Here is a 10476-nt window from a genome sequence, read left to right on the forward strand (position 1 = left end):
CTCAAGTAACTAAGATAAATAAGATAATCACAAAAGAATAACCACTTAACATATCTAGCTAGATAATCTTATAGGTAAATTTGTTAAAGATTAACCCAAATAATTTGAGAGTAACTATTAAAATTAATCAACAATTATCTTTATTTTCAAATTAATTGGGAAAATTTTGTAGTGTTACAATCCTTCCCCTCTAATAAGAATTTTTGTCCTCGAAAATTAAACATACATTGGTTAAACAAATGAGGATAAGCGTTCATCATGTTACTTTCCACTTCCCAAGTACCATCTCTATCATCAGCTTGACTCCAAACTACTTTCACTAAAGGAATCTCCTTTCCCCGTAGTTTCTTCGTGTTACTATCAACAATCCTCACAGGTAAAGTCCTAAAAATAAGATTTTCTTTTAATTGTATCAAGTCAGGCTCTATGAAATGCGATGGCTTACAAATATATTTCCTTAATTGTGACACATGGAAGACATTTTGGAGGTTTGACAACAAAGGTGGTAAAGCTATTTGATAAGCAACCAGGCCAAACCTCTTTAAAATCTAATAAGGTCCAATAAATCTTGGGGTAAGCTTGCGGGATTTCAAGACTCTGTCAATCCCTATAGTCGGGACTACTCTCATAAAGACTTGATCTCCTTCTTCAAATTCTACAGGCTTCCTCCTATTGTCATAGTAACTCTTATGTCGACTCTGAGCTATCTTCATGTTTTCTCTTATCACTTTAATCTTCTCTGTCGTTTCTTGAACCACATCGGGTCCCAACACCAAATTATCTCCTATTTCAAACCAACATATTGGAGTTCTACACTTTCTACCATATAAATTTTCGTATGGCCCCATGCCAATACTTGAATGTAAACTATTATTATATGTAAATTCAATCAAAGGAAAATTTATATCCCAACTTTCGGGTTGTTCGAGCACACATGCTCTCAATAAATCTTCCAATGATTGAATTGTCCTTTCCGACTAACCATTTGTTTGTGGGTGATAGGAAGAACTCAACTTCAATTTATTCCCCAATGCAGATTATAAACTATTCCAAAAGTTCAAAGTGAATCGAGGATCTCTATTTGATATGATGCTAGAAGGAACACCATGCAACTTGACTATCTCCCTTATGTACAAATTTGCCAATTTTTCTCAAGAGTATCGCATATTTATGGGAAAAAAGTGAACATACTTGGTTAGTTGATCAACTATCACCCAAATTGAGTCAAAATCATTTTGAGTCATTGGGAAACCTGACACAAAATCTATTGTAATGCCATCCCATTTCTAAACAGGAACTTCCAACAATTGTAATTCGCCACCAGACCTCTGGTGTTCGATCTTGGCCTTCTAACACACTAGACAACATGATACATACTTAGCAACATCCTTTTTCATTCCAAACCGCCAAATATCTTTTTCAAATCCTGATACATCTTAGTCGCTCCAGGATGCATACTCAACTTACTCTTGTGGGCTTCATATAAAATCATATTCTTCAACCCAACATCACACGACACATAAATTCTCCCTCTGTATCTCAAAAGACCGTTAGCGTCCATATGGAATTCATTCTCTTTCCCACTAACCACTAGAGCTTTCTTAACTTGTAACTCTTGATCTATCCTCTGCATTTCTTTTATGTGATCAAAAAACTCATTTGTCACCTTTAGCACTCCCAAAATTACACTTCTTGAGTTCACTTGAACCGCCAAATTCATATCTCTGAATTCCTCTATCAATTTCATCTCTCGCACCATTAAGGCAGACAAGTGTATTGATTTTCGACTTAGTGCATCTGCTACAACATTAGCCTTCCTAGGGTGATATTGAAGACCAACGTCGTAATCTTTCAGAAATTTCATTCATCGTCTTTGTCTCATATTCAACTCCTTTTGATCAAACAAATATTTTAAACTCTTGTGATCACTAAAGACCTCAAATTTCACGCCATAAAGATGGTGCCTCCATATTTTCAAAGCAAAAACAATAGCAGCTAACTCTAGATCATGAGTTGGATAATTTTGCTCATGTGGTCTTAATTGTCTCGAAGCATAAGCAATGACCTTCCCATCTTGCATCAAAACACAACCCAAACCTTGCTTTGAAGCATCACAATATACATTGAAGTTACTGTCTGAAAATGGAAGAATCAATACAGGTGCAGAAGTCAACCTCCGTTTTAGCTCTTGAAAGCTCTCCTCACATATTGTTGTCCAAACAATGGTTGTCCCTTTCTGGTCAACTTAGTCAATTGCAAAGCTAATTTTGAGGACCCTTCAATGGATTTTCGATAATAACCAACTAGTCCAAGAAAACTCCTAATCTCTGTTACCGATTTTGGAGCAGCCCATTCCATCACCACTTCAACCTTAGGAGGATCCACTACAATTCCTTCCTTATATATGACATGCCCAAGGAAATTCACATACTCAAGCCAAAATTCACATTTTGATAATTTGGCATAGAGATGATTGTCCTTTAAAATCTTCAGTACAACTCTCAGATGCTCAACATGTTCTTCTTTGCTCTTAGAATACATTAGGATATAATCTATCAATACCACCACAAAAGAATCTAGGTACGGATGAAAAATCCTGTAATCCATGAATATTGCAGGAGCATTAGTCACACCAAATGACATCACAAGGTACTCGTAATGTCCAGATTGTGTCCTAAAAGCAGTCTTAGGAACATCCTTTGTCTTCACTTTGAGCTGATGGTAACCTGACCTGAGATCAATCTTAGAGAATACAACAGTTCCCCTCAACTGATCCATCAGATCATCAATTTTAGCCAATGGATACTTTTTCTTAATTGTTACTTTGTTCAGCTCTCTGTAATCTGTGCATAACCTCATAGTGCCATCCTTCTTATTAACCAACAACACTGGACCACCCCATGGTGAAACACTTGGCTGAATGAACTTCTTGGTCAATAAATCTTCTAGTTGCTTTTTTTAACTCATCCAATTCTAATGGTTCCATCCTATAAGGAGCTATTGAGATGGGTCAAGTTCCTGGTACTAAATCAATTGAGAACTCCACTTCTCTCACTAGTGGTAAATTAGGAATGTCACCAGGAAACACATCTGGGAACTCACATACTACTAGAAAATCCTTGATCTATGGTCTCTTCTCTCCTTCTAAGGAAGCTAGAAGAATGTAAGCAAGTGCTCCCTCTTTTAGAGAAGTCTTAACTTCATTAGCTAACATGGATCTCTAGAAACTATGAGTGTTAGAGGTCTCATTAGGTTCACCAAATACTATAGTTTTATCAAAACAATTCAGAAGTAATTGATTAGCAGATAACCAGTCCATCCCAAGAATCGCATCTATTTGGGATAACGGTAACCATATCAAGTCTATCAAGAAGGTCCTATTATTTACAACAACATGGCACTTTGAACATAGAGTGGAAACTATAACTGGTGTGTTGGTAGGGTAGATACAATCAAGTCAAATGGTAGGGAATCTACTTCTAACCCTAGTTGTTTTACACAATCAAAAGATATGAAAGAGTGCGTCGCACCCAAATCAAATAACACAAATAAGGGGACGTCCTTCACAAGACATGTACCTTGGATCAAACCATCAGCATCTACAGCCTTAAAACCACTCATTGTAAAAACTCTTCTTGTTTCTCTAGGTCTCCCAACTCTCACCACATCCATACTCTGCTTCAACTTCGGACAAAACCTCTTGATATGTCCCAATTCTTTCTAGAAGAAACTACCATTCTCTGATCCCAGACAAATCGCTCCAAAGTGATGTCGACCAAATTTGTTGTACCAAGGTGGAGAGTTCATGGTTGGCCCCCAGGTGCAGTAGCAGTCTTTAGTCCTTGAGAACTAGGTCCTCGGTAGCTAATAGGTGGAGTGTATGGCTTCTTATTATCATAAAACATCTTCCTTTTTCCTCTTCCTTGCATTTGGTTCTGCTGAGGTCCAAATTTTCTCTGGGGATTCACATTCCTCAAAGTAACATCCATTGCCTTCATGTCATCTTCAAACATTCTACACTTGTTGACCAGGGTTGGAAAGTCATTGATTTCTTGATAGCCGAACATCATCTTCAACTCAAGCTTCACACCAATTTTAAACTTGGCACACTCTGATCTTCCATCACCATCTAGATCATAATAAGGGTAATACTTGGCCAATTCCTCAAACTTAGCAGCATATTCCCCACTGTCATGTTCCCCTGCTCCAACCGCAAAAATTCCAACTTCTTCTTCCTCTTAAGATATGCAGGAAAATTCTTTTGGAGAAAATTCCCCTTGAAAGCATCCCTAGTAACTACATATTCTCCTGCCTCCATTTGTCGCCTAGTATATTCCCACCAGTTCTCAGCCTCCTTAATCATCATAAAGGAAGCATAAATCACCTTTTGTGCATCATTGCAGCCCATAGCTCGAAATATATTTTCCAGCTCTTGAATCCAATCATTAGCAGCATCAGGAGCAAATCCACCCTGAAAATTGACTTGGATTGCACTTACAGAACTCATCCAGTCCACGATATTCAACTGGTCCTTGTGATGGAATTGGATGTTGATTAGGATTCTGGTTGACATTTTGATTCAGATTCTGCAAATTCTCATTCATATTTTATAGAACAGTTGCCATTTGAGCCAATAAATCCTTAGGACCACGATTGCGTCCAACTATAATCAACCTGCACTCAATGCACATCAGAACCAAAAGTTCATAATGACTGAATTACACTCTCAAGTAATCACAAACAAACAATTCACAAACAGAGTCATACAAGAAGCATGTAAGGTTATGCCCTAGGACTGACCTTAGCCTTAATACCACTAAATGTAACACCCCAATTTGTATATAGGAAAATATATAATTTCAAAGTATGATTTACTAAATAATATTCAAGATAAAGGAAATTTTTCATAGAGGTTTTATGATTATCTCTAATCATCATAAAATGTGTAATAAGTAAAGTCCCTGAGTATAGTAAATCATTCTCTTCCAAGATAATATTAAATATTGTATTTTCCAATAAAATTAACAAAATGTTAAGATATCAAGAAAATATGGATGTATCAACATCTAATCCTACAAGAGCATAAGGGTACTAATACAATTACAAAAAATAAAACTAGAGGACTTCGTGAGTCATAGGTAAACTATATTACTTTAAATCTTCAACAAGCTACTCAATGGCTCCACCTACAATTCATTTATACATACATACAAACAAAAAAACACAAAGGGAGTATGACATTAAATCATGCAAAAGTGTCGAAGTGGATTCATAAAGAATCATAACATTAGAGCGACACAAACAATTGTAATACCATAATTAGACAATATACACAACAATTATTATCTCTACTCATAACAAATATGCCCAATGATGAATGATGTTAGTGTATTATGTATTGAGATGTATACACTACTATTAAGTGATCTCTCATGCTATGCTCGTGCAATTCCACCAACCAATCACCATCAATTTTCCGAAGGCCAAGACCCTAGCGAGTACAAATTTCCTTAACAACGGCAAGTAACAATATCTATTGTTTTCTAGTACTTCTATCAGAAGTTCTTACATGATAAGCCCAGATCGCTTTAGGATCCCTCTCTACCGATCACGAAATGCGCAAGGGGGTGAGACTACTTAGTTTCCATGTAGGATTATCCTGGTCATACGGTTTATAAGACCAGACCCTCACTGGATCATTCCACCTAAGCAATTCCTTAAGGCTTCTTGACGAGTAACCGTCATTTTCACCCCTATCTAAATCCTAATGATATTGCTATCATCATATCTTTCCATTTTCTCAAACTCCAACTAAAAATGCAATAATGTATGCACACTAATCAAAGTTATTCCACTAAGTCTTTTTATCAGTATTGTCTCAATTTCAATTTCCAATAACATCAGCTAAGTTAGTGGTCTTAGCCCCAATGCAATTTTATCATACCATGTCACCGGGACGAGCTCAAGATATAAAGTAGTGATCAAAATAAATAATAATGTCTCAAGGTCACTACACTTTCAAGCGAGTGATTAGCCATATGCTCTCAAGTAAATGCAAATAATTTTCATTCACATATGAATTTAATCGTGATCACTATTACTATGATTAAATGAGAAAGTCCATAACAATCAAGACAATTGACCATTCCTTAATCATTTTAGTCTAAGAATCCTCCAACTAGTGAGTATCATTGGAGACTCCAATGCTACATTCTAATACCACTATGTCTAATGTTTCTCTATCACCTGGATTTAAGTAAGCTTCTTTGTTTATCAATTGAACTAGTTCTCTCGTCGTCCCCTTGAACTCTAGCACATGATTATTTATTTGCCTTGCCACATAGCACATGATTATTTGTTTACACAATATCACGTCACATTAATAAAAGGCAATAAAAAAAATTCTTCCTTTATTTAATTCAAAGAATAGAAGAATGCAAAATATTGGTTACCGTGTTCTTCTCTTTCTCTTCTAGTGCAGTTTTAAAGTGCCATTTTTTTGTTCTTGTTCCCTCCCCACTCAACACATATATCTTGTAGTTACCAATTAGGTTAATGTTCTACTCAAAATTAGTTTTAATGTTATTCTTATCAAAATAATAAAAATCTGTTTTATCTCAAGTAACTAAGATAAATAAGATAATCACAAAAGAATAACCACTTAACATATTTAGCTAGATAGTCTTATAGGTAACTTTGTTAAAGATTAACTCAAATAATTTGGGAGTAACTATTAAAGTTAATCAACAATAATGTCTACTTTTAAAATAAATTGGGAAAAACTTTGTAGTGTTACAGCTGGCCACTTGCCTACATGAAAATTAACGCTAGGAATAATACTTGAATGACCTAATTATGGTAATAATGATCAAATAATGGTTGTTTGGAATCACCTCCAACCTACATGAATTTCTCTTACCAAGTGTTATTATTTTGAATTCAAAAACACTAAAAAAGAAAACAAAAAAAAACATTATTAACTATAATCATAATTCACATGGTCATCCAAAAAGAAAACAAATCATATCATCCTCTCTCCTTGAATCACATAGCCACAAAAGGAAACAAAATATTTATCCTTAAGTTGTATTTCAATCCTCAAAGAAAAGAATCAAAGAATCATACCACCTTCTCTCTTTTGAATCACATGCCTATAACAGGGCCTTTGATTCACATGCCAACTTTTAGCGGGAAATAATTCATTCACATGCATATTCCTTTTAAGGAAAGTAATATCATATCACACTCTCTCCTCATATTTGATGACGATGTTTCCACATGAGTTATACACAAATTATTTCCTTATTTGATATGAAAGAACGCATGAACATAGGTTGCATGTGGCTGCTCAAAGTGTTATTGGTCTCACTTGTACTCACTTCACTTTATTGAATGTAACTAGATAATTTGGCATGAATTAAGGCTCATCATCATATTATTTTTGGGCTTGGCTTTGGAACAACCTTATATTCTTTAAGTGTGCATCCAACTAATATATTTGAGTTGGTGTTTGTCCTCCAAATTGTAGGGTACATACACCCTTTGGCTCACATCAGAAGGACACATGGACATCAAGATCAGGAAATCGGATACAAAGGGTACATCATATTTATTGAACATATGAACATGGTTGAAGACAAAATGGGTTACAACATTATATTCTTCTCAGTATCATACACAATGAAACTCATTACATTAAATCTCTAAATGGATACAATTTGAATATCGTTGAAGCATATATGAAGACATTGAAGATTGCGTATAATCAAAGCTTAAGTGTATATTGTTATATATCTTGCATATAGGCAACCCACACGCATAATGAGAAAATACATAGAGTTTACTATGTAAATCTTAATATATTTTCTTAGGGAATTTTAAACTCATTTGATCTTAAATTTTTATATCCTCATCTAGTGAGTTGTAAAAGATCAAATAGAAAATCTCTTTAGAGAGTTAGAGTCCAAAGAGACTTAATGGTTGAAAAAGAATAAGTTTATAGCCTAAAAATGTTTGGTAGGTGAAAGAGTATCGAGTGGTCAGAGCCTCCTGAAGAGACTTAGTACATAAAGAATATTTGCCCGAAGATGTGTTATGTACTTATACTATTTGGGAATGAGTGGAAAATCCTTGTGGGAAAATAAGCTCAACATAGTTAATGAGAATGAACTATGATTAAATATTTGAATCATCTTCTCTATCCCTTATCTCTTTATTGCTTTCTTTATACTAATTATAGATATTTGAACATTATGTGAGTTAATCTTTTAAAATCAATTTATTCTTGTTTTCTACATATAATTGGTTGTAAAAAGCTTTGATAAAAAAATATTTTTATAAGAACTGAACAAACACAGTTTAATCTCATTTGTATGTGTCAATTTTGAAAAATGAGAGAAGCTATTGAATATTAATTTTATAAATTGATTATTTACAATTATTACTTTATTAATCAAATATTTTTTTTGAATGCCTAATTTTATTAAATATTACAATATAGCAACAATTAAGAATAAAAAAAACATACCTTGCAATTCTATGTCATATGAGAATGATACATGAAATGTCGTATATGACATATTTTATATTTAATTCTAGAAAATGAGTTATCATGGCATAAGTTATTATGTAGTGATTATTTATATTATGTATATTGAAACGAGAATCATGCTTACACAGTTATATAGTGAGAGAATGAAAAATACATATAAAAATATTGGGGGAAAATTCAGCAAAAATATAGAAAAGATGATGAACCAAAAGTGAAGTTAAAATTATGGGTATCACACAAGAACAACAATTTAGGATGAAAAGTTAATTGACAAACTATTTTTGGACATTCGTGTCAACTCGAAAATAAAAATCATACATAGAAAACTAAATAAACTAAAAATGCACAATTGAAAAACTTGAAACACCAAAACTTCAATTGAACCAAAAATTTATACATAACTATATGGTTGTGAAATCTGATTACACTTTTACTTAAACCAAACAAAATGTAAATAAGGAATTAGTTTTTGATGGGTGCGCTATATGGGTTAGTGTATCCAAAAGGCATAGGGGAATTAGTTGCAGCCTCGCTGGTTTTGAAAATGATAAGATTAAAATTATCGAACCCATCTCTATTTCATTTTAATGATTTTTGAAGGTAGGACCTTCCTTACCTCATCGTATATGTCACACATGTTGTTTGTGTCAGGCTGTTGAAAAGGACAATTAATTGCAGCTTCCAACTTTTTGAAAATGATAAGATTAATAATATCTTGTCCATATCTGCTTCATTTTAAAGATATTAAAGTAGGACCTTCCCTATACCTCATATCTTATATATCATATGTTGACATTGCTCCAAACTTAGCATAAACAATAGTTGACTATTATTAACAGAAATGACAATGGAAGAAGTTTGATTATCCCATCTGGATTTATTATTGTTGTGTCCAACAACTTATTTTGATGCTATATTGACAATTCTTTTGCTTAAGTATATATGTTGATTTTTTGCCAAACAATTAATGAATTGAAGTTAACAATGGTTTGAACGAGTTTGTAACGAAAACAAAAAAGAATCATCTTCAATAATAGAAAGACAAATTATTTATTTTATTTATGTTTTAAAGGATAAAAATATTATCACAATATATCAAATGAATAAAAATATCATATTATACCATGTTATCTTTTGTTTTTCTATGTACTTTATCCAATTATTGCATAAGAGTTATCATCATCAATATATATCTCATGCTCCAATTCTTGTGAATGTAGTTCTGTTAAATGTTGATAGAAAGAGTTTTGTTATTCATAATAGTTCTACTCAACTTGACACAATTGACTCAATCAAAAAATACGTATAATTTAACAACAAAATAAAAAAAATAAAAATATTGCTAAGATATATACAACAATTATATAACTACGTTATCTGTTAGTTTGGAGATTCCTTTAACATTTGTCAAATGATAATTAATAGAGAAAATAGTTTTATAAAATTTGTACACTAACATATTACAACGCAGAGAAGATGCAGACAAGATCCCTCATATGAAAATTCATTTAATTATCATATATAATATAACCTTTAATTAAGACTGAAAATGAGTTGAACTGAGTCAAACTAGATATCAGTTTGGTGCAATTTGATAAAAAATTGTTTGGCTTTAAATTGGATTTGAGTTTGAAATGGACTATGTTTCTAGTTCTCGACTTGATTGAAGTTCGCAACTGTTCAGTTCGACTCGTCAAGTCGATTTAATTTGATTTATCAAGAATTCGTGCATTAATTAATTCAACTCATTTGAATGATTAATTTGTCAATTCGGATGATAATTATTTAGTTAATATGTATAGAATTAAATATTCTCATAATGGGTATATATATACATGCCAGGCCCAGAGGGTATGTGGCAAATTTGCAACACAAGGGCCATAATTAATGGTCCCCTATTTTTTACTTATACAAATAATTTTATC

Source organism: Lupinus angustifolius, chromosome LG07 (assembly GCF_001865875.1).
Source record: "Lupinus angustifolius cultivar Tanjil chromosome LG07, LupAngTanjil_v1.0, whole genome shotgun sequence".
Taxonomy (NCBI): Eukaryota; Viridiplantae; Streptophyta; class Magnoliopsida; order Fabales; family Fabaceae; genus Lupinus; species Lupinus angustifolius.